Source organism: Engystomops pustulosus, chromosome 3 (assembly GCF_040894005.1).
Source record: "Engystomops pustulosus chromosome 3, aEngPut4.maternal, whole genome shotgun sequence".
Taxonomy (NCBI): Eukaryota; Metazoa; Chordata; class Amphibia; order Anura; family Leptodactylidae; genus Engystomops; species Engystomops pustulosus.
Genome location: NC_092413.1, coordinates 141,586,261 through 141,612,650, shown reverse-complemented (window position 1 = coordinate 141,612,650; position 26,390 = coordinate 141,586,261). Strand labels below are relative to the sequence as shown.

Genomic DNA, 26,390 nt, shown 5'->3' with positions numbered 1-26,390 from the left:
GACTTGCGACCGCTGTGTTCTGCGCTTAGTGGCGCACATATCCATAGCAAAGGCTGAAGTGGGAAAATTCAGTAGGGGTTGGATTTCTATTAGGCAATAACTCAGTGTCATCTCATCTGGCATAGTAGTGTGCTTCCTTTGATACTTGGCTAGAAAATAGCCATAGGAGAATACAAATAGCTTCTTGAAGCCTACAGTAGCGTTCTATATATTTGATTTCTGGTTGATCTGCTGGTGGCTGTAGTTTCTGCAGTGCATGTACTTGCCAATTCTGAGCAATTTGTAGTGAGACTTGCGACCGCTGTGTTCTGCGCTTAGTGGCGCACATATCCATAGCAAAGGCTGAAGTGGCAAAATTCAGTAGGGGTTGGATTTCTATTAGGCAATAACTCAGTGTCATCTCATCTGGCATAGTAGTGTGCTTCCTTTGATACTTGGCTAGAAAATAGCCATAGGAGAATACAAATAGCTTCTTGAAGCCTACAGTAGCGTTCTATATATTTGATTTCTGGTTGATCTGCTGGTGGCTGTAGTTTCTGCAGTGCATGTACTTGCCAATTCTGAGCAATTTGTAGTGAGACTTGCGACCGCTGTGTTCTGCGCTTAGTGGCGCACATATCCATAGCAAAGGCTGAAGTGGGAAAATTCAGTAGGGGTTGGATTTCTATTAGGCAATAACTCAGTGTCATCTCATCTGGCATAGTAGTGTGCTTCCTTTGATACTTGGCTAGAAAATAGCCATAGGAGAATACAAATAGCTTCTTGAAGCCTACAGTAGCGTTCTATATATTTGATTTCTGGTTGATCTGCTGGTGGCTGTAGTTTCTGCAGTGCATGTACTTGCCAATTCTGAGCAATTTGTAGTGAGACTTGCGACCGCTGTGTTCTGCGCTTAGTGGCGCACATATCCATAGCAAAGGCTGAAGTGGGAAAATTCAGTAGGGGTTGGATTTCTATTAGGCAATAACTCAGTGTCATCTCATCTGGCATAGTAGTGTGCTTCCTTTGATACTTGGCTAGAAAATAGCCATAGCAATAGGATAGGATTGTTTGGTTCTAAAAACTCAAAAAAAAACAAAAAACACAAAAAAAAACAAAAAACACAAAAAAACACACAAAAAAAAAAAAAAAAAGTAAAAAAAAAAAAAAAGTTATAACTCTCATTTTAAAAATGTTTAACCCCAGGGCTAGGGGTAGAGGACGAGGGCGGGGACGTGGGCGTCCAACTACTGCAGGGGTCAGAGGCCGTGGTCCTGGGCGGGGTGAGACACCACCTGCTGATGAGGGAGCAGGGGAACGCCGCAGAGCTACACTCCCTAGGTTCATGTCTGAAGTTACTGGGACTCGTGGTAGAGCACTGTTGAGGCCAGAACAGTGCGAACAGGTGATGTCGTGGATTGCTGACAATGCTTCGAGCAATTTGTCCACCACCAGTCAGTCTTCCACGCAGTCCACCCATGTCACCGAAATCCCCACTCCTCCAGCTCCTGCACCTCAGCCTCCTCCCCCCCAGTCTGCCCCCTCCCAGGAAAATTTGCCATTTGAACCGGCATACTCTGAGGAACTGTTTTCTGGACCCTTCCCACAGTCACAAACCACTTGTCCGGTTGCTGCTGAGCAATTTTCCGATGCCCAGGTTTTCCACCAGTCACAGTCTGTGGGTGATGATGACCTTCTTGACGTAGTGGAAGTGTGTAAAGAGGTGTCCGACGATGAGGAGACACGGTTGTCAGACAGTGGGGAAGTTGTTGTCAGGGCAGGAAGTCCGAGGGGGGAGCAGACTGAGGGATCGGAGGATGATGAGGTGACAGACCCAAGCTGGGTTGAGAGGCCGGGTGAACACAGTGCTTCTGAGACGGAGGAGAGTCCTCGACCTGAACAGGTTGGAAGAGGCAGTGGTGGGGCCAGACGGAGAGGCAGGGCCAGAGCTGGTGCATCAGCGCCACTGTCAACTAGTGAAGCTCCCGTGGTGAGGGCTCTTGCGGCGAGGGCTAGATCTTCAGAAGTGTGGAGGTTCTTTAAGGAAACACCGGATGACCGACGGACTGTGGTGTGCAACATTTGCCAAACCAGGCTCAGCAGGGGTTCCACCACTACTAGCTTAACTACCACCAGTATGCGCAGGCATATGAATGCTAAGCACCCCACTCAGTGGCAACAAGCCCGTTCACCTCCGGCCGTGCACACCACTGCTCCTTCCCCTGTGTCAGCTGCTAGTCAGCCCCCTGCCCAGGACCCTGCCACAAAAACCCCATCGTCGCCTCCACGATCCTCCACAGCATCCACCAGCGTTCAGCTCTCCATACCCCAGACGCTGGAGCGGAAACGCAAATATAGTGCAACCCACCCGCACGCCCAAGCCCTTAATGTGCACATCTCCAGATTGCTTAGCCTGGAGATGCTGCCCTATAGGCTAGTAGAGACCGAGGCCTTTCGCAACCTCATGGCGGCGGCCGCCCCTCGGTATTCGGTCCCCAGCCGCCACTACTTTTCCCGATGTGCCGTCCCAGCCCTGCACCAGCACGTGTCAGACAACATCATCCGTGCCCTGACCAACGCCGTTTCTGACAAGGTCCACCTGACCACGGACACGTGGACGAGTGCTGCCGGGCAGGGCCACTATATATCGCTGACGGCACATTGGGTTAACTTGGTGGAGGCTGGGACCGAGACTGACCCTGGGGCTGCTCATATACTGCCGACGCCGAGGATTGCGGGGCCTACCTCGGTCCAGGTGTTTCAGGCCTACTATGCCTCCTCCTCCTCCCACCCCTCCTCCACCTCCTCCTCCGAACTACCATCCGTGGGCACGGCGCCATCAGTCGGTAGCTCTAGGCACAGCAGCAGTGCCGTCGCTAAGCGACAGCAGGCGGTGCTCAAACTGCTGAGCCTAGGCGACAAAAGGCACACCGCCCAAGAGCTATTACAGGGCATCACGGCGCAGACTGATCTGTGGCTGGCACCGCTGAACCTCAAGCCGGGAATGGTTGTGTGTGACAACGGCCGTAACCTGGTGGCGGCTCTGCAACTCGGCAGACTGACACATGTGCCATGCCTGGCCCATGTGTTAAATCTGATAGTGCAGCGTTTCCTCAAGACATACCCCAATCTGTCTGATTTGCTCACGAAGGTGCGCCGCATCTGTGCGCATTTCAGGAAGTCCAGCCCAGATGCTGCCACTCTCAGGGCAGCGCAGCGCCGCCTCTAACTGCCCGCTCACCGACTGTTGTGCGACGTGCCCACGAGGTGGAATTCAACACTGACCATGTTATCCAGAGTTTACCAGCAGCGCAGAGCGATTGTAGACTGCCAGATGTCAACTTCCACCAGAACTGGTAGTCAGGTCAGTCAGCTTCCTCAAGTCTACAATGAGGAGTGGACGTGGATGTCTGATATCTGTCAGGTGCTGAGTAACTTTGAGGAGTCAACACAGATGGTCAGTGGCGATGCCGCCATCATCAGCCTCACCATCCCGCTGCTTGGCCTGTTGAAAAACTCTCTGGTCAGCATGAAGTCGGAAGCTTTGCGCTCGTCACAAGAGACGGGGGAAGAATATTCCCTTGTTGATAGCCAAAGCACCCTGAGGTCTGTTTCTCAGCGCATATCGGAGGAGGTGGAGGTGGAGGAGGATGAGGAGGAAGAGGAGGAGAATGTTGGCGAGACACAAGAGGGGACCATTGTTGAGTCCTTCACTGTTCAGCGTGTATGGGCAGAAGAAGAGGAGTTGGAGGAGTTGGAGGAGGAGGAAATGGACAGTCAGGCCAGTGAGGGGAGTGAATTCTTACGCGTTGGTACTCTGGCGCATATGGCAGATTTCATGCTAGGCTGCCTATCCCGTGACCCTCGCGTTCAAAGAATTTATTCCAGCACCGATTACTGGGTGTTCACTCTCCTGGACCCACGGTACAAGCAAAATCTTGCCACTCTCATCCCTGCAGAGGAAAGGAGTGTGAGAATGCATGAATACCAGCAGGCCCTGGTGCACAAGCTGAAACAGTATTTCCCTTCTGACAGCGCTAGCGGCAGAGTGCGTAGTTCTGCGGGACAAGTAGCGAGGGAGAGTAGGCGAGCAGGCAGCTTGTCCAGCACTGGCAAGGGTACGCTTTACAAGGCTTTTGCCAGCTTTATGTCACCCCAGCAAGACACTGTCACCTGTCCCCAGTCTCGGCAGAGTAGGGCTGATCTTTACAGAAAGATGGTGAGGGAGTACGTAGCTGACCATACCATCGTCCTAAATGATCACACAGCTCCCTACAACTACTGGGTTTCAAAGCTGGACATGTGGCACGAACTGGCGCTGTACGCCTTGGAGGTTCTTGCCTGCCCTGCCGCTAGCGTCTTGTCCGAGCGGGTTTTCAGTGCAGCTGGTGGCATCATCACCGATAAGCGTACACGCCTGTCGACTGACAGCGCTGACAGGCTGACGCTTATTAAAATGAATAAAGGCTGGATTTCTCAGAATTTCCAATCTCCACCAGGTGAAGGAAGCTCAACCTGAATAATTGATCCACTCCTCCTCCTCCTCCTCATTTTCCTCCTTCTCCTCCTCTTTGTACAGTAAAGCAGAGGAAAATGGCTATTTTTTGACAGGGCCCACTGGCTCTTGCTATAGTACTTCATGCATTTAATTTTTCTGGAGGGCCACCTACCCGGTCCTCTGTTTGAAACAATTTTTGTGAGTGCCACATACAGGCACTCAATCTATTCCATTTTTCTGGAGGGCCACCTACCCGGTCCTCTGGTTTGAACAATTTTTGGGACTGCCACATACAGGCACTCAATCTATTCCATTTTACTGGAGGGCCACCTACCTGCTCCTCTGGTTTGAAGAATTTTTGGGACTGCCACATACAGGCACTCAATCTATTCCATTTTACTGGAGGGCCACCTACCTGCTCCTCTGGTTTGAAACATTTTTGGGACTGCCACATACAGGCACTCAATCTATTCCATTTTACTGGAGGGCCACCTACCTGCTCCTCTGGTTTGAAACATTTTTGGGACTGCCACATACAGGCACTCAATCTATTCCATTTTACTGCAGGGCCACCTACCTGCTCCTCTGGTTTGAACAATTTTTGGGACTGCCACATACAGGCACTCAATCTATTCCATTTTACTGGAGGGCCACCTACCTGCTCCTCTGGTTTGAAACATTTTTGGGACTGCCACATACAGGCACTCAATCTATCCCATTTTACTGGAGGGCCACCTACCTGCTCCTCTGGTTTGAAACATTTTTGGGACTGCCACATACAGGCACTCAATCTATTCCATTTTACTGCAGGGCCACCTACCTGCTCCTCTGGTTTGAAGAATTTTTGGGACTGCCACATACAGGCACTCAATCTATTCCATTTTACTGGAGGGCCACCTACCTGCTCCTCTGGTTTGAAACATTTTTGGGACTGCCACATACAGGCACTCAATCTATTCCATTTTACTGCAGGGCCACCTACCTGCTCCTCTGGTTTGAACAATTTTTGGGACTGCCACATACAGGCACTCAATCTATTCCATTTTACTGGAGGGCCACCTACCTGCTCCTCTGGTTTGAAACATTTTTGGGACTGCCACATACAGGCACTCAATCTATCCCATTTTACTGGAGGGCCACCTACCTGCTCCTCTGGTTTGAAACATTTTTGGGACTGCCACATACAGGCACTCAATCTATTCCATTTTACTGCAGGGCCACCTACCTGCTCCTCTGGTTTGAACAATTTTTGGGACTGCCACATACAGGCACTCAATCTATTCCATTTTACTGGAGGGCCACCTACCTGCTCCTCTGGTTTGAACAATTTTTGGGACTGCCACATACAGGCACTCAATCTATCCCATTTTACTGGAGGGCCACCTACCTGCTCCTCTGGTTTGAAAAATGTTTGGGACTGCCACATACAGGCACTATCCAAATTAAATTGTCTCCATAGCAGCCTCCACACGTTGTCTCCATTGCTACCTCCAAAAGTCGTCCATATAGCTGCCTCCATACATCGTCCCTTTATCAAACGAGGTGTGTCAGGCAGAAATTTGGGTTGTTTTCATGGATTCCACATCAAAGTTGTTAACTTTGTCGCCACCCTGCTGTGTAATCCACAAAATATACTTGCAAACTTTTACCATTTAGGGATATTATTTCAGCGCTTCTTGCGCATCTGTTTACATTCCCCTCACCCGCCATATCCTAAACTTATAAGAACGCTACTACACTTGATCTTATACAAAAGTGCTGTTTGGGGAGTAGCCTAGAGACAGGGGCTTGGATTTGCGAAAGCTCGCCTGGCAGCGGAGCGCCAGCTCCATGCGCATCATGCGCTTCTTGCGCATCTGTTTACATTCCCCTCACCCGGCATATCCTAAACTTATAAGAACGCTACTACACTTGATCTTATACAAAAGTGCTGTTTGGGGAGTAGCCTAGAGACAGGGGCTTGGATTTGCGAAAGCTCGCCTGGCAGCGGAGCGCCAGCTCCATGCGCATCATGCGCTTCTTGCGCATCTGTTTACATTCCCCTCACCCGGCATATCCTAAACTTATAAGAACGCTACTACACTTGATCTTATACAAAAGTGCTGTTTGGGGAGTAGCCTAGAGACAGGGGCTTGGATTGGCGAAAGCTCGCCTGGCAGCGGAGCGCCAGCTCCATGCGCATCATGCGCTTCTTGCGTATCTGTTTACATTCCCCTCACCCGGCATATCCTAAACTTATAAGAACGCTACTACACTTGATCTTATACAAAAGTGCTGTTTGGGGAGTAGCCTAGAGACAGGGGCTTGGATTGGCGAAAGCTCGCCTGGCAGCGGAGCGCCAGCTCCATGCGCATCATGCGCTTCTTGCGTATCTGTTTACATTCCCCTCACCCGGCATATCCTAAACTTATAAGAACGCTACTACACTTGATCTTATACAAAAGTGCTGTTTGGGGAGTAGCCTAGAGACAGGGGCTTGGATTGGCGAAAGCTCGCCTGGCAGCGGAGCGCCAGCTCCATGCCAAGATCCAACTAACATAGTTTTAACTGCAGCACCTTTAATCTACTACTAGTTCACTGCCTCCATACATGGTCCCCTTATCAAACGAGCTGTGTCAGGCAGAATTTTGGGTTGTTTTCATGGCTTCCATGTTAACTTTGTCGCCACCCTGCTGTGTAATCCACAAAATATACTGGCAAACTTTTATCATGTACCGATATTATTTGAGCACTTCTTGCTCACCTCCTTTGGTTCCTCTCTGCCACCCATTGGTTTGAAGCCTGAGTCCATTTAGGGTATGTCGCCATGACACTCTCTAGCCTGCTGCCGCTGCCTCTGCATGCCGTCCCCTATAGTGTCAGGGTCAATTATTGCATGTTTTAGATGCTATCTAGCTTCATTCTGTCACTCTGTCATGGCCATGCTGTTGCCCATAATTTTGGCATAATGGTGCGTTTAAGCAGCCTCAGAGGCATCCATGCATGCTGCCCCTGCTGTTTCCTGTCCATTTCCGTGGTGTTTCCATCCTTTTCTGAGGTTCCCAGGTGTTTGGCCAAGCTTCCCTGTGCAGAGCCTTGGTCCCCTTGAAAAATGCTCGAGTCTCCCATTGACTTCAATGGGGTTCGTTATTCGAGACGAGCACTCGAGCATCGGGAAAAGTTCGTCTCGAATAACGAGTACCCGAGCATTTTAGTGTTCGCTCATCTCTAATACGGATATGCTATGGGAGCCTACAATACCATACAAGAAAAAAGACTAAAGAATGAACCCCTGGAATGGTCCCTACATATGGCAGTCTCTGCAGATTCCGATACTGACATATCCTTTGATAAAAATCTTGAGGGGCTTAGTTTACAAAATTAGGTCATTTGTTGGGGGTTTCTGCAAATTTGGTGCCTCAGGATCTCCGCAAACATGTCATGACACCTGAAAATTCCTTACAAAAGCTTAAAGGGGTGTTCCCACTTCAGCAAATTAATGTTATTGTTTGTGTGATAAAAATTAAACATTTTTCCAATATACATTTATACAATATAATTTCTGTAGAAATCTTCAATGTTTATTTCCAGTGTATGGAAATCTGACTGTGGCCACACAGGTGCACTGCTCGTTAGTATCATAGAGAGAAATCAGAGCCGTGTGATATAACGAGTCGCAAACCTGTGTGTCCACTGGAAGTAAGCAATGGCGCTTTCTATAGAAGGACAGCAGCAGAGATCTAGAAAACAAGGAGTAATATATACAGAAAGTATATTGGGGAATTGTATGACTTTTCATTACACAAACAATAGCATTTACTTGTTTAAATGGGAATACCCCTTTAATGGAACTCCATCCATTATTTGCCTGGTTCTGTACCAAAACTACAGGTTACTTCTCTATTTGTGTGATTTTTTTTAAATTGGTCAATGTGTGGTGGGCTTTTATTAATAGGACTTTTAAAGAAATAAAATAATTGATCCAGATTTTTTCAAAGTTGTTGCCAAATTTTCCCTTCTTTAATAAATAAATGCAAAACGTATCAATGAAAATATACCATTAGAACTGCCTTCACGCTAACATCTGCTACCCCCAAGCCGCGGCCCGGGTGTAGCATGAAAACGGCTGGAGAAGTGGAGGGTTGAGTATTAGCTCTATCTTTTGGAAATGGCACAGTGTTGTTACACATGCATGTTTTCATTGTAATGTACCGTGCACAATGGTGGTCGTATGGTGGGCGTATGCTAGCTTCCATTCTTAGGGCTAGCATATGGCTTCTATACATGTTGTGTAAAAGGGGCCTAACCTTAAAGGGGTATTCCAGGAATAAACATAATTCATATACAAATGGGCACTCAAAATATAAGCTAATGTGTAATTAGTTGTTATTTAAAATTTTGCTCCCCTTAGATGAAAAATGCTGCTGACATAGACTGTAATGAAGAATTAAAATACTACTGGCCCTTTAATCAGTCCGTTAATTTCCTCCGCGCGGTCCGTTGCAGAGCATACACAGGACACAAGATGGCCGCTGGTCACATGTCCACATCACATGTCCTGCACCTGCCTGGGCAGAACATGTGATCAACACTATGTTTGGCTGTAGTTGGTTGGTTGCAGTGCATCCAGTATGGCCAGTGTTGTGGTGATGGCAGTTACACATCATTACTATGGTAACAGAGCAAGAAAGTCTGTTACATCATCACTGAGAGCAGAGCATAAGAGGTGGGAGGAGTTACTGAGAACTAAAGGATCATGGAACTTGTATTTTCCAGTGGCGGCCATCTTAGTAATAACTCCACCTACTTTAGAGAGGCCTTAAATTTAGTAAATCATAAAATCAAACTAATTAAGCTTCTTTTTGCGACTAATTACATTGAGTATTGTTGTATTCATTTATTTATTTCATTATGCTTTTTGTGTCGGACATTCATATTCCCGGAATACCCCTTTAAGTAAAACATATCATGTAAAAACTGTACTCAATCTACTAGTCTCAAGATCGCTTGTGAAAGAATAAGAGTTCGAAGGTTATTACTGGATAAAGTGACACATGGCAGTTTTTACATATAAGTCTTTGTCATCAAGGCTCAAATGACCTTGGTTCTTAAGTGGATAAAATATCCTTTTCTACCTAATTTCCACAATATTTCTTTTCCTTTTCAGCACATAATATTCAAGCAAACTCTAGCATTTAAATATATGGTAAAACAAGAGTTAATTTGTATCTTATTTTATGTCATTCTTGTATGTCCAAACATCTTATGCGCTGTAATCTATTGCCTAGGGATTGAGATAATGTATCATCAGCCTTGAAAGCCTTAGTTACATTTGGATTCTCTGTTTAATTGTATTATTGGACAGAAGAGATTTGTTACGTTTCCATGTGCTAGTCTCAGAATGCTTGAGAAATAATCACCTTTCATAATAACAATAGTTTTTGTAAAGACTTGAACACACAAATTCTATCTGCAAGGATAAAGTTCTTTCTAAGCTGGAGGTAAGAAAAAAGAAATCCATAAATGCTACAAGGATAACAAAATGAAATACAGTTCATAGAGTTTTGAACATTCATAAACTGCAATAAACAGTGGATTTGTGTTACAGGGCTGCAATTTTATAGCTGGTCTATACATGAAAGTTAGTGATTTAAAGTAGATTTTGACTCCTGTTATACAGTACATACACAATGTAATCAATATGCTTTATAATAAAACTATACTAGTATAGTAAACCATTAAACCATGTGGTACACATTGCAGCACTAACCTCAAATATTGTTGACGTGCTTTGTGCTTAGTTCATGTGGAAGGTAAACTAGTACAGTGCTTTGACCAGTAGATAGCTTCAGAAATGTTTAAATCTATAGTGTGGATAAATTGAAGAGTATTCAGTAAATCTGCGGATGGTGTTCAAGGGTAGGCTTCGATACCCTATTCATTCCTCACAATGTCATCAAACGTATCTGAAAGAGGAATGGAGAAGGGGCGCTCCTATAGTGCAGTATCCTTAGTACCAGTTGGGCAAATGGGAGTAGTAGTAAAACTGCTCACCTGTTAGAGTTGTGCTGGCAGGCACAACTCTGTGTAATCGTTTATGATGGCAAAAAGCCGTTGGCGTCCTCATGCAGCCTCGCTCCCGGTGTCGATCCTTACTCCTTTTGGGGATACACGACTCCGGATGGATATTGGACAGTGGAACGCATCACCGATGCGCATAGGGTGGAGCGATAAAATGGCGCTAAGGCTCTTGTACTGGGGGGTTGGAAGGTAAAATAATCAGCCAGAGATGGTAGGCTTCTGGAATAATATTGCTAAAAGTGAGGATCTTGTGTCCGTTCCGGTTGGCAGCAGCGGTTGTAATGATCATTACAACCGCTGCTGCCAACCGGAACGGACACAAGATCCTCACTTTTAGCAATATTATTCCAGAAGCCTACCATCTCTGGCTGATTATTTTACCTTCCAACCCCCCAGTACAAGAGCCTTAGCGCCATTTTATCGCTCCACCCTATGCGCATCGGTGATGCGTTCCACTGTACAATGTCATCAAAAGCATTCCCCTCTGAAGCAGCATTACTCCTTGATCTAGTTTATTCAAGTTGGCTGTCTTATCCTATATCCGTTCACTGTCATTGTTAAATATAATACAAATTTTCTGCTTCTATTACAATAGACATTGCACAGTGTATCTTAAGAGGTTACTAAAGTGTACTAGTGGGTCCTGCACATGCCCAGTAGCTCCAACTTGTAGCCAACTATGGTAGCTATGCGGCCTCATCTGAGAAGCCAGAGGGTAGGATGGATTGAAAGAGGCTAGCAGCCTCTTAAGAAATTTGCATATATCTTAGATAAAAGAGGATCGGGGGCACAAAAGTTTAAATTAAAGAAAAAGATTAGACTAGAATACATTACAGAAAACTGCCACCAGATCTACCTTTCAGCTTCCAGTGCAGCAGCAGGGCTGCAATTTTATTACATTTTTGCAGCAATTTGAAGTAAAAATAAATAAAACATCAACGCACTAAGCACAGTGTTGCAGGACCTATACGACTGTATAGAGGAGAAAAGTGTAGGTTATAGGGGGAAGGAAGGAGGGGGGAGGGGGTACGTTTTTGAAAGGTTTTTGTTAGAGGTAACCAATGGAAAAGATCATTGGGTCCAGAGAGGTCCACAGCTCTTTAGCCTCTAAGTCAATAGTAGATCAAGTATTGGTGAGTCTATATATAGATGCAAACCTTTGCTTCATCTAGGGTGAGTTCAAAAGGGTCATTTAGTTGGTTGACCGGGGCGTGGAACCCGGGTTAAGCAGAAGAATTGAGGTTACACCACAGAAGAGGGTCCTGTCAGCTCCTCTATTTGATCCAATTTTCCCATGCTTGTATGAGGATAGTAGGAAGGTGATTTTTCCTGGGGATCCAGGAGGTATTTGGTAGCCAGAGTAGGACTGATTCAGGTGTAAGTTTTATATGCATTGAAGTAATATGATAAATACTACAAGAGATTTTTTTTCCAGAAGGGCTTCATCTATGTAAAGTCCAAAAAATATGTAAATTGGAAGCTCCTGTTGTATTGCATCTCCAGCATTTGCTATGGGGGAGTAAACCCATTCACTTAAGGACTGTTGGATTCTGTGAAACCTCGTTATGATTTTGTATGAGTTTTCCTGGGGCCTTGTCCAGTGAGAGAAACCCTGGGAATTTTTAAGAATGCGTTGAGTGTTGAATTGTGAGATGGTTGACCCAAAGTCTTGCTCCCAAGCCAACACAAAGGCTGGCTTAGGTCCCTTCTCTTCACTAGACAGAAATTTTATGATAGAATTAGACATCAAGTGTCTTGATGGTTCAGTGGTAGAGATGAGCGAGCACTAAAATGCTCGGGTACTCGTTATTCGAGACGAACTTTTCCCGATGCTCGAGTGCTCGTCTCGAATAACGAACCCCATTGAAGTCAATGGGAGACTCGAGCATTTTTCAAGGGGACCAAGGCTCTGCACAGGGAAGCTTGGCCAAACACCTGGGAACCTCAGAAAAGGATGGAAACACCACGGAAATGGACAGGAAACAGCAGGGGCAGCATGCATGGATGCCTCTGAGGCTGCTTAATCGCACCATTATGCCAAAATTATGGGCAACAGCATGGCCATGACAGAGTGACAGAATGAAGCTAGATAGCATCTAAAACATGCAATAATTGACCCTGACACTATAGGGGACGGCATGCAGAGGCAGCGGCAGCAGGCTAGAGAGTGGCATGGCGACATACCCTAAATGGACTCAGGCTTCAAACCAATGGGTGGCAGAGAGGAACCAAAGGAGGTGAGCAAGAAGCGCTCAAATAATATCGGTACATGATAAAAGTTTGCCAGTATATTTTGTGGATTACACAGCAGGGTGGCGACAAAGTTAACATGGAAGCCATGAAAACAACCCAAAATTCTGCCTGACACAGCTCGTTTGATAAGGGGACCATGTATGGAGGCAGTGAACTAGTAGTAGATTAAAGGTGCTGCAGTTAAAACTATGTTAGTTGGATCTTGGCATGGAGTTGGCGCTCCGCTGCCAGGCGAGCTTTCGCCAATCCAAGCCCCTGTCTCTAGGCTACTCCCCAAACAGCACTTCTAAGAACCTTTTGTATAAGATCAAGTGTAGTAGCGTTCTTATAAGTTTAGGATATGGCGGGTGAGGGGAATGTAAACAGATGCGCAAGAAGCGCTGAAATAATATTGGTAAATGATAAAAGTTTATTAGTATATTTTGTGGATAACACAGCTGGGTGGCGACAAAGTTAACAACTTTGATGTGGAATCCATGAAAACAACCCAAATTTCTGCCTGACACACCTCGTTTGATAAAGGGACGATGTATGGAGGCAGCTATATGGACGACTTTTGGAGGTAGCAATGGAGACAACGTGTGGAGGCTGCTATGGAGACAATTTAATTTGGATAGTGCCTGTATGTGGCAGTCCCAAAAATTTTTCAAACCAGAGGAGCAGGTAGGTGGCCCTCCAGAAAAATAGAATAGATTGAGTGCCTGTATGTGGCAGTCCCAAAAAGTTTTCAAACCAGAGGAGCAGGTAGGTGGCCCTCCAGAAAAATTGAATAGATTGAGTGCCTGTATGTGGCAGTCCCAAAAAGTTTTCAAACCAGAGGAGCAGGTAGGTGTCCCTCCAGAAAAATTGAATAGATTGAGTGCCTGTATGTGGCAGTCCCAAAAAGTTTTCAAACCAGAGGAGCAGGTAGGTGGCCCTCCAGAAAAATTGAATAGATTGAGTGCCTGTATGTGGCAGTCCCAAAAAGTTTTCAAACCAGAGGAGCAGGTAGGTGTCCCTCCAGAAAAATAGAATAGATTGAGTGCCTGTATGTGGCAGTCCCAAAAAGTTTTCAAACCAGAGGAGCAGGTAGGTGGCCCTCCAGAAAAATGGAATCGATTGAGTGCCTGTATGTGGCAGTCCCAAAAAGTTTTCAAACCAGAGGAGCAGGTAGGTGGCCCTCCAGAAAAATAGAATAGATTGAGTGCCTGTATGTGGCACTCCCAAAAATTGTTTAAAACAGAGGAACGGGTCGGTGGCCCTCCAGAAAAATTGAATAGATGGAGTGCCTGTATGTGGCACTCCCAAAAATTGTTTAAAACAGAGGACCGGGTCGGTGGCCCTCCAGAAAAATTAAATGCATAAAGTACTATAGCAAGAGCCAGTGGGCCCTGTCAAAAAATAGCCAGTTTCCTCTGCTTTACTGTACAAAGAGGAGGAGAAGGAGGAAAATGAGGAGGAGTGGATCAATTATTCAGGTTGAGCTTCCTTCACCTGGTGGAGATTGGAAATTATGAGAAATCCAGGCTTTATTCATCTTAATAAGCGTCAGCCTGTCAGCGCTGTCAGTCGACAGGCGTGTACGCTTATCGGTGATGATGCCACCAGCTGCACTGAAAACCCGCTCGGACAAGACGCTAGCGGCAGGGCAGGCAAGAACCTCCAAGGCGTACAGCGCCAGTTCGTGCCACATGTCCAGCTTTGAAACCCAGTAGTTGTAGGGAGCTGTGTGATCATTTAGGACGATGGTATGGTCAGCTACGTACTCCCTCACCATCTTTCTGTAAAGATCAGCCCTACTCTGCCGAGACTGGGGACAGGTGACAGTGTCTTGCTGGGGTGACATAAAGCTGGCAAAAGCCTTGTAAAGCGTACCCTTGCCAGTGCTGGACAAGCTGCCTGCTCGCCTACTCTCCCTCGCTACTTGTCCCGCAGAACTACGCACTCTGCCGCTAGCGCTGTCAGAAGGGAAATACTGTTTCAGCTTGTGCACCAGGGCCTGCTGGTATTCATGCATTCTCACACTCCTTTCCTCTGCAGGGATGAGAGTGGAAAGATTTTGCTTGTACCGTGGGTCCAGGAGAGTGAACACCCAGTAATCGGTGCTGGAATAAATTCTTTGAACGCGAGGGTCACGGGATAGGCAGCCTAGCATGAAATCTGCCATATGCGCCAGAGTACCAACGCGTAAGAATTCACTCCCCTCACTGGCCTGACTGTCCATTTCCTCCTCCTCCAACTCCTCCAACTCCTCTTCTTCTGCCCATACACGCTGAACAGTAAAGGACTCAACAATGGTCCCCTCTTGTGTCTCGCCAACATTCTCCTCCTCTTCCTCCTCATCCTCCTCCACCTCCACCTCCTCCGATATGCGCTGAGAAACAGACCTAAGGGTGCTTTGGCTATCAACAAGGGAATCTTCTTCCCCCGTCTCTTGTGACGAGCGCAAAGCTTCCGACTTCATGCTGATCAGAGAGTTTTTCAACAGGCCAAGCAGCGGGATGGTGAGGCTGATGATGGCGGCATCGCCACTGACCATCTGTGTTGACTCCTCAAAGTTACTCAGCACCTGACAGATATCAGACATCCACGTCCACTCCTCATTGTAGACTTGAGGAAGCTGACTGACCTGACTACCAGTTCTGGTGGAAGTTGACATCTGGCAGTCTACAATGGCTCGGCGCTGCTGGTAAACTCTGGATAACATGGTCAGTGTTGAATTCCACCTCGTGGGCACGTCGCACAACAGTCGGTGAGCGGGCAGTTGGAGGCGGCGCTGCGCTGCCCTGAGAGTGGCAGCATCTGTGCTGGACTTCCTGAAATGCGCACAGATGCGGCGCACCTTCGTGAGCAAATCTGACAGATTGGGGTATGTCTTGAGGAAACGCTGAACTATCAGATTTAACACATGGGCCAGGCATGGCACATGTGTCAGTCTGCCGAGTTGCAGAGCCGCCACCAGGTTACGGCCGTTGTCACACACAACCATGCCTGGCTTCAGGTTCAGCGGTGCCAGCCACAGATCAGTCTGCGCCGTGATGCCCTGTAATAGCTCTTGGGCGGTGTGCCTTTTATCGCCTAGGCTCAGCAGTTTGAGCACCGCCTGCTGTCGCTTAGCAACGGCACTGCTGCTGTGCCTAGAGCTACCGACTGATGGCGCCGTGCCCACGGATGGTAGTTCGGAGGAGGAGGTGGAGGAGGGGTGGGAGGAGGAGGAGGCATAGTAGGCCTGAAACACCTGGACCGAGGTAGGCCCCGCAATCCTCGGCGTCGGCAGTATATGACCAGCCCCAGGGTCAGACTCGGTCCCAGCCTCCACCAAGTTAACCCAATGTGCCGTCAGCGATATATAGTGGCCCTGCCCGGCAGCACTCGTCCACGTGTCCGTGGTCAGGTGGACCTTGTCAGAAACGGCGTTGGTCAGGGCACGGGTGATGTTGTCTGACACGTGCTGGTGCAGGGCTGGGACGGCACATCGGGAAAAGTAGTGGCGGCTGGGGACCGAATACCGAGGGGCGGCCGCCGCCATGAGGTTGCGAAAGGCCTCGGTCTCTACTAGCCTATAGGGCAGCATCTCCAGGCTAAGCAATCTGGAGATGTGCACATTAAGGGCTTGGGCGTGCGGGTGGGTTGCACTATATTTGCGTTTCCGCTCCAGCGTCTGGGGTATGGAGAGCTGAACGCTGGTGGATGCTGTGGAGGATCGTGGAGGCGACGATGGGGTTTTTGTGGCAGGGTCCTGGGCAGGGGGCTGACTATCAGCTGACACAGGGGTAGGAGCAGTGGTGTGCACGGCCGGAGGTGAACGGGCTTGTTGCCACTGAGTGGGGTGTTTAGCATTCATATGCCTGCGCATACTGGTGGTAGTTAAGCTAGTGGTGGTGGAACCCCTGCTGAGCCTGGTTTGGCAAATGTTGCACACCACAGTCCGTCGGTCATCCGGTGTTTCCTTAAAGAACCTCCAGACTTCTGAAGATCTAGCCCTCGCCGCAAGAGCCCTCGCCACGGGAGCTTCACTAGTTGACACATTTGGCGCTGATGCACCAGCTCTGGCCCTGCCTCTCCGTCTGGCCCCACCACTGCCTCTTCCAACCTGTTCTGGTCGAGGACTCTCCTCCGTCTCAGAAGCACTGTGTTCACCCGGCCTCTCAACCCAGCTTGGGTCTGTCACCTCATCATCCTCCGATCCCTCAGTCTGCTCCCCCCTCGGACTTCCTGCCCTGACAACAACTTCCCCACTGTCTGACAACCGTGTCTCCTCATCGTCGGACACCTCTTTACACACTTCCACTACGTCAAGAAGGTCATCATCACCCACAGACTGTGACTGGTGGAAAACCTGGGCATCGGAAAATTGCTCAGCAGCAACCGGACAAGTGGTTTGTGACTGTGGGAAGGGTCCAGAAAACAGTTCCTCAGAGTATGCCGGTTCAAATGCCAAATTTTCCTGGGAGGGGGCAGACTGGGGGGGAGGAGGCTGAGGTGCAGGAGCTGGAGGAGTGGCGATTTCGGTGACATGGGTGGACTGCGTGGAAGACTGACTGGTGGACAAATTGCTCGAAGCATTGTCAGCAATCCACGACATCACCTGTTCGCACTGTTCTGGCCTCAACAGTGCTCTACCACGAGTCCCAGTAACTTCAGACATGAACCTAGGGAGTGTAGCTCTGCGGCGTTCCCCTGCTCCCTCATAAGCAGGTGGTGTCTCACCCCGGCCAGGACCACGGCCTCTGACCCCTGCAGTAGTTGGACGCCCACGTCCCCGCCCTCGTCCTCTACCCCTAGCCCTCGGGTTAAACATTTTTAAAATGAGAGTTATAGCTTTAATTTTTTTTAAACTTTTTTTTGTGTTTTTTTTTTTTTTTTGTGTTTTTGAGTTTTTAAAACCAAACAATGCTATCCTATTGCTATGGCTATTTTCTAGCCAAGTATGAAAGCACACTACTATGCCAGATGAGATGACACCGAGTTATTAAACAAAATAAACGTAAAATAAAAAAGGACAAATGGCAGACTGTGCCTAATTGAAATCCAACCCCTACTAAATTTTCCCACTTCGGTCTTTGCAATGGATATGTGCGTCACTAAGCGCAAAACACAGCGGTCGCAAGTCTCACTACAAATTGCTCACAATTGGCTAGTAGATGCACTGCAGCAAGTACAGCCACCAGCAGATCAACCAGAAATCAAATATATAACGCTACTGTAGGCGTAAGCCGTTTGGATTCTCCTATGGCTATTTTCTAGCCAAGTATGAAAGCACACTACTATGCCAGATGAGATGACGCTGAGTTATTAAACAAAATAAACGTAAAATAAAAAAGGACAAATGGCAGACTGTGCCTAATTGAAATCCAACCCCTACTAAATTTTCCCACTTCGGTCTTTGCAATGGATATGTGCGTCACTAAGCGCAAAACACAGCGGTCGCAAGTCTCACTACAAATTGCTGACAATTGGCTAGTAGATGCACTGCAGCAAGTACAGCCACCAGCAGATCAACCAGAAATCAAATATATAACGCTACTGTAGGCGTAAGCCGTTTGGATTCTCCTATGGCTATTTTCTAGCCAAGTATGAAAGCACACTACTATGCCAGATGAGATGACGCTGAGTTATTAAACAAAATAAACGTAAAATAAAAAAGGACAAATGGCAGACTGTGCCTAATTGAAATCCAACCCCTACTAAATTTTCCCACTTCGGTCTTTGCAATGGATATGTGCGTCACTAAGTGCAAAACACAGCGGTCGCAAGTCTCACTACAAATTGCTGACAATTGGCTAGTAGATGCACTGCAGCAAGTACAGCCACCAGCAGATCAACCAGAAATCAAATATATAACGCTACTGTAGGCGTAAGCCGTTTGGATTCTCCTATGGCTATTTTCTAGCCAAGTATGAAAGCACACTACTATGCCAGATGAGATGACGCTGAGTTATTAAACAAAATAAACGTAAAATAAAAAAGGACAAATGGCAGACTGTGCCTAATTGAAATCCAACCCCTACTAAATTTTCCCACTTCGGTCTTTGCAATTGATATGTGCGTCACTAAGCGCAAAACACAGCGGTCGCAAGTCTCACTACAAATTGCTCACAATTGGCTAGTAGATGCACTGCAGCAAGTACAGCCACCAGCAGATCAACCAGAAATCAAATATATAACGCTACTGTAGGCGTAAGCCGTTTGGATTCTCCTATGGCTATTTTCTAGCCAAGTATGAAAGCACACTACTATGCCAGATGAGATGACGCTGAGTTATTAAACAAAATAAACGTAAAATAAAAAAGGACAAATGGCAGACTGTGCCTAATTGAAATCCAACCCCTACTTAATTTTCCCACTTCGGTCTTTGCAATGGATATGTGCGTCACTAAGCGCAAAACACAGCGGTCGCAAGTCTCACTACAAATTGCTCACAATTGGCTAGTAGATGCACTGCAGCAAGTACAGCCACCAGCAGATCAACCAGAAATCAAATATATAACGCTACTGTAGGCGTAAGCCGTTTGGATTCTCCTATGGCTATTTTCTAGCCAAGTATGAAAGCACACTACTATGCCAGATGAGATGACACTGAGTTATTAAACAAAATAAACGTAAAATAAAAAAGGAAAAATGGCAGACTGTGCCTAATTGAAATCCAACCCCTACTAAATTTTCCCACTTTGGTGTTTGAGGTGGATATGTGTGCCACTAAGAGCTAAACACAACGGTAGCAAGTCCCCCTGCTAATTCCTCACAAAATGGTACTAGATGCAAATAAAAAAAAAAAAAGTAGAACGTTATTGTAGCCCTAAGAAGGGCTGTTGGGTTCTTGGAGAATCACTCCTGCCTAACAGTAAGCTAATAGAACACCCTAACGCTTTCCCTGACCAGCATCAGCTCTCTCCCTAGCGGCATCCAGACACAGAATGATCCGAGCAGCGCGGGCAGCGGCTAGTCTATCCCAGGGTCACCTGATCTGGCCAGCCAACCACTGCTATCGACGTGTAAGGGTACCACGTCATGCTGGGTGGAGTGCAGAGTCTCCTGGCTTGTGATTGGCTCTGTTTCTGGCCGCCAAAAAGCAAAACGGCGGGAGCTGCCATTTTCTCGAGCGGGCGAAGTATTCGTCCGAGCAACGAGCAGTTTCGAGTACGCTAATGCTCGAACGAGCATCAAGCTCGGACGAGCATGTTCGCTCATCTCTATTCAGTGGTTAATATCTGCTCCTCCAGTCAAGACTGTTCTGTTATTTTGTCTTTGAAATGCCCCTATTTGTTTGCATATCAGTGAAACTTCTACTTTATGAAGGGAGTGAAGATTAGGTAAGACTCTATTAAGGAAACTGCATCAGTGTTTCAGATTGTTTGAGCAGTTCTTAGGTGTCGAAAGGTTGATCAGGTAGGGGAGCAGATTGGCGGCATAGCTGGTGAATTAATAAAGTTTTTTTACATTACCGCAGTCCATTATACGTATCCTCTCTTGTTCTTGTGTTGGTTATAGCTGGTGAAGGTGCTACCGTTTGTGCGTAAAAGTATTTAACCACTAGTAGAGATGTCGTTCAGGAATTTGGGGCTTGACTTTGGGGTCGGATCCCAGGCCCAAGCTAATATGGAGGGGGTGAGCAGCAGCATCTCTATATCCGTACCTAGCACTTAGTGAATTAACTTTTTAAATCTCATTGGATTGGCTGCTGAGATCTTTGATCATAGAGTAAAATACATCATGGGAAGTGAATGCTTCAGTCTTGGGTAAATATATATAGAGGATAGACCCGGTGCCCTCTCTGAAGAAGGAAGAAACTTCAGAACAGAAAAAATTCCATAACATGGTGAGTGACTCAATGTGGGAACTGGGGGGGATACATTAGTAAAAATTCATTATGGACTCAGCGGTACACTTTTGGTATTGTAAAATACTCTGTATGATATAATACTACCTTACCTTGTGATACACAGAAGGACTGTGGTGCAATTGCTTCTCTCTGCAGTACATTGTATGTGTTGCATATTTACCTGCCAACTGTTAATGATCTTCAAGAGCAAAAAGAAAAAAGGCTGCAATACAAAGTCTTCTTTCCATCACAAATCACGGAAAACAGGCAGCTTGATCATTGTCGAAATATAAAAATATATTTAAATATAAAAAATCCCATAGCTCAACATATAGTGATGAATTAACAGTAACTCTATGCATTACATGCTGAATATCAATGGTATTTATGTTAAATCAGCAAAACTAAATTGAAGTTGCCTAGAAAATAAAATGTTGCCATGGTATTTATTCAGAAGACCTAGAGAATGAAGTATTACACTGTTTTTGATGCATCTTAGGATGTATAATAAAATCAAAGAACTATCACAAAACTCATTACAAGCTTTTACACTAGTCCTGTATAGCTACTGTTTCTTGAAATATTGAAATCATTTCTTCATGCTCACCATGTCACCACAAATGAAGCGATCTGCTTTGGACACAGACTAAAGCATCAAGTTACATCCCTTGAATGATAACCATATTATCCAGAGGGAATGATGCATAATGACATACTTTGTTTCAAGAAGCTTCACAGATCATCAAGAAAAGAACGTCTGCAACATTTATTACAGGTAAAATGCGTATTTGAAAGATATCTATCATACTCTTTGTTAGCCAACTGAAACTAGAAAGGAAGCACAGATTTACACATTAACATTTATCGCACTCTAACGTATGGTGAACCAGTGGATGATGTTCCCTCACATCTCTACAACTGCTGGATTTTCAAGAGCCAACCTGTGTACCTGCTGACAGAATTCTGCTGATTTTTTGGGGAAACCTAAGGACAGGCCTGATATAAAGGATGTTTTTCTGGGATTGTCGAGCAACAGCCAATTGAAGAGGAACTTCAGGAACTCCACATGTAATCAGGACAGCTAGCCATAATTGGCTGCTTAAAGGTAACCTGTCACCAGGAGACCTCCACACTTCCCCATAGAGCATTGCATGTACACTGCTAAACATCTTTTATCGCAAGAATCGGCTTTACAGAGAAAAAGATAACTTATATTTTACCTTTGAAAGACCTGTGCAGTGTGACTACTCCAGTCGCCAAATGGGCGGGGTTGAAGAGGAGTATATTCCCCCCCACCCTCGGGAAACGTCTCCTCAGTGTCTCATTTTCAAATCAATATTACCGCCCCTCATCTGCCCTTCGTCTTCATTTGAACGCCCCCTTGCTTGGCCCTACTGTTGACGTCACCTACTCACGTCCCACCTGCCGCAACTCTCGCTGACCGCGTCTGGCATTCTCGCGCCTGCGCAGTCAGCACCGCTTGTGCTATGCGCACAGACATGCGCAGATAAAGCAGTGCTGGCCCTAAGGTCCCCGAATTCATCTGTGCATGCGACACACTACCTAGGGCGAGTTGTCAGCATAGTGTGGCGCATGCGCAGATGAATTCGGGGACCTTGCGGAAAAAAAATCACTGTAATGCATGGAATTCCGTCTGTGCACTGTGATCAATGAAAAAGGACACTGCACCGCCTAATTCATGGACCAACCATGAGAGTCTGAATCAGCCCAAACCCTGCCTCACTTGTGATTTTGGAATCTTTTACTTTGTAGAAAACCCAATTTCACAAATAGAACAAATAAGAGAAGAAGAGTTGCTCACCAAAATTGGCATTTGCATATACAATTGCTAAATTTTGCTTTTTTTTTTTTTTGCCACTCACTTCAGTTTTGAATCAGTGTCACAATTTGCTCCAGGAAAGGGGTTGTGAAATTTTAAGTTATAAGATAGAGTTGAAGATGTAATAAAATTCAACGTTCACTTAATTTAACCCATAATTGAAGGGACCCTGACTAGAGGATTAAGTCGCACAAACTGTCATGAACTTGTTCTCCAGGATAGCTACAGGATCACCATCATGTCCTTCTTCATTCCGAATGATTTAACATTACACTGATAAAGATCCTTGAATGTTTAATATCATAAAGTACAGAGCTTGAAAGCAAATTAATTTATAATTTTAATAAATGTATTTGAAAACAGTTAGTGCCACGTGTCTGTACTAGGTTATTGACCTATTGCTTAGGTTCCATTCACACATCCGTGGGAACCAACAGGGGCCGTACGTTGCAAGCCGGCTGCTTACCCCCACCCTCTCCATAGGGAGCTGTGCAGCAACTCCACAAAGTTGGGCAGCAAGAGGACCCGCTCTATTTCCTCACTGCTCACTCCACCATGTCCATGCATAATGCACATCTATGGCTGTGAGCTAGCTGCAGAGTAGGGAACTGATTTGGCTGAGTGAGAGCCTTTTGACTAGGGTCAGGAAGTAAGAGCTCTCTTTACGCCTTGTAGGGTTGTGGAGACTTATGGCCATTGAAAAAAGGGGGATTCACTTAGCCAAACCAGTTCTGAAGAGATGCAACTGCATCAAAACAGTTTGCCTATAGTTCCTTCTGGAATAGATGTACTAGTTTGGTTTCAATCCAGCATCAAGTCTTTAAGCTTCCTTCCCCGAATCCCCCAGTGGAGCGTCATTGGCTATAAGTATCCTTATAGACGGCCTTAAATGACAAAGTTAGTGAGGAGAGCTCTTACTTCCCCACCCCAGCTACATTATTATATTTATTGGTGGTAGCAACTTAAGGTACCTCATTGGACATAGGAAATTATCAGATTTTAAGTCAGAAAGGGTCATGCCACCTGACTCTTTTCTGCCTCTCTGACTTAAAGGTCATTTGAAGAATTTTACTGCAATGGTACTAAATTACTTGTAATTTCATGACTAGTTCTTTATGATGCTCTGTAGTCTTTAGCAACATTGACTTCAAAATTGAGAGTATAATAAAATAATCTTAAAGAGAGAGATTTGCTAAGTATAATGAGACAAAGAACATATGGCTTTAAGGCAGTAATATATCTGCATCTTCTACAGTTGCACCTTTGGTGATGGTACATTGCTAGAATATGTCTACACTTTATAATTGAAGATGATTCAAATTTTGTGACCTCCATTTATACTGAGAATTAGGGGCCAAAACACACTGATTTGGTTGTTCTGAACCAAGAGCCATGTCTGTACAACTGCACAATGGATCAGTATTAAAATATCAATAATGATAGGGATTCCAGACTTACCGTATGTCCCCATAACATGATGGCATAATGTGGTGATTTGCTATCATTTTTAGAGCTGGAAATAGTAGTACAGACGATCCCCTACTTAAGAACACCTGAATTGCATATGATCCCTAGTTACAAACGGATATTGGTAATTTACTGTACTTTAGCCTTGGGCTACAATGATCAGCTGTAACAGTTATCAAAGATGTCTGCAATGAAGCTTTATTGTTAATCCTGGTTCTTGTGACAACCCAACATTTTTAAAATTCAATTGTTACAGAGACCCAAAATTTTTTGTCTGGAGTTACTATTATTAAATATACAGTTCCGACTTACATACAAATTCAACTTAAGAACAAATGTACAGAACCTATCTTGTATGTAACCCCGGGGACTGCCTGTATATCTAAAGTTGCTTTATACTACCTGGCATAAAGGTTTTTGGTTTTGCTATGACATTGGTTGAATACTTTATTTACCATGACTAAATAAAAAACATTTTGTGTGTGTGATAGTAAAGGATAACGGTACCTGTGTCAGCCTTAACAAGGTAACAAGATATTTAAACTTTTTGGTTTTTAGGAGGTAGATCAAAACATGCTCTGTGTATTAAACAGAACAGGGCACATTAAGGTCAATGTCTGATAACAAATGACTGAAAGTGCATAGAAGCAGCTGGCTCAGTCGTACTGTCAATGTCACTGAACAGCTGCAGAAAATAATAAGATATTATCATGCATAAAGCAGGATATAGCTGACAAGGTGACAGCGTAATGGTGTCATTGTATAAATCCTTTGGAATCTTATGACCTCAGATGGAAGTTTGGGATTTGCAGCATTTCGGAACAGAAGGTTACTTATTTTAAAGAGGAAAAAATAAAGTGCATAGTAAAGGCTGAAACAAATAAACCAATTGGGGGTTTTTAACAATCTACAGAAAGGGGTTTTACGTCAGGTTTGCTTTTATTTGTGAACAGATAACAAGTTAGAAAGATGTGCTAAAAACTATTATTATTGTTATTATTATTATTATTATGCTGTTGTCGTAGCGACACAGGCCACATGGAATTTAGATATTGTGCTTGTTTTATAATAAATGTAGTCATTTAATTAATGAGGTCAAAAATGGACATTTATCACCAAGTGTAGTCTTGCTTTGTTCCAGTAATATGATGCCATTTACAGCAAAATAGAACACAACACAAATGTGCTGTGATTTTTGTGCTAGTGTAACCTCAGTGAGTCGAGGGAACTTATTTAACTTATGCAGTTTCTTATGTATGTATTCTATATAGCATATAGATGTAGTGAGGCACAATTATTAACCCTATTTAAGGGCTTCAGGACCACAGCCTGATTTCTAAAATGGATGTCATTCCAGCTCCCACATCCCAAGGGTTATTCCTTAATAACTTACACACTAATTTCCTGCTGTACTTTTCGTTGCTTTTACACACTTTTTCAGTTTCTGGTTTAATATTTTGAAAGACATTTAACACTCTTAACAGTATAATTTGTTACATTATATATAAAAAACTACAGGACCCACAAGTCCAAAACTGTAGTCTTAAAGAATGGCTTCAATTCTGCCTCAGGCTTGTAGATCCTCCTTTTAGACCAGCGGCATATGTAAAGTGCTGAGTTCATATTTGGAAGGAGTCTGTGCACAAATTGGGGCAGATTAACTTACCCGTCCCTGCACGATCCCCGAGGTGTGTTCCCCAACTTCAATGCACAGCTGCCGCAAAGATCGTGTGCCCAATATCCTGCATCTGTCACTTCCTCGATCAGGTCCGCCAGAGCTCACCTTCTTCTTCCCGGCGCATGTAAGTGCTGATTTTGCGACACAGATTCAGAGTAAAATCACGCGATTTGACCGAACCCCACAATGTCTGTCGCATGAAAGCTTTTGGCATTTTTGTAATTGCTGAATACAAGAGCACAAGTTCTATGTCCAGATACATTGGTGTTGCTTTTATTAACTCTTTCTAGAAGAAAAAAAAATGATGCTGTAACGATCAAGAGATCTACACATTTAGCGTGTTTTCTCTATTCAAAAACATTTTTGCACATCTCCTTTTCAAGACTCTTGGCGTTTTAATTTTCTGATGTGAGCTTTGTTAGGGCTTTTTTTGTGGAAAGTACGGCAGTAGTTATTGCCGTTATGAGATACGGATGTTTTTTTATTGCGTCTATTTAGTGTTTTATTATTCAGTAGTTATTGCTGCCATTTTGAGATACAGATGGCTTTTTTATGGATTTTCTTTTGTTTTCATTTTTCAGTGTGTTCACTGTACAGTATAAATAGTATGACAGTTGTACCAGTCGGTCTTTACAGATGAAGCAAGTACAATATTTTTTTTTTATTTTTCAGTTTTTCATTGCCATCTTTTAGAGGGAGAACTTGCTTGTTTGGATGTGATCATTTGATGGCTTGCAGTACTTCAGCTTATTACACTATAGGTAAAATACTGTTGAGAATTCTATCAGACCACTTCTCTGGCACAACCTTAATA

The 26,390-nt window shown here is 45.2% G+C and overlaps 1 protein-coding gene across 1 annotated transcript in view; it reads left to right on the top strand.

Moving 5' to 3' along the window:
- Positions 1-26,390, top strand: part of MYOM2 (myomesin 2) — a 197,995-nt gene that overhangs the window by 148,743 nt on the left and 22,862 nt on the right. The window lies entirely within an intron of this gene.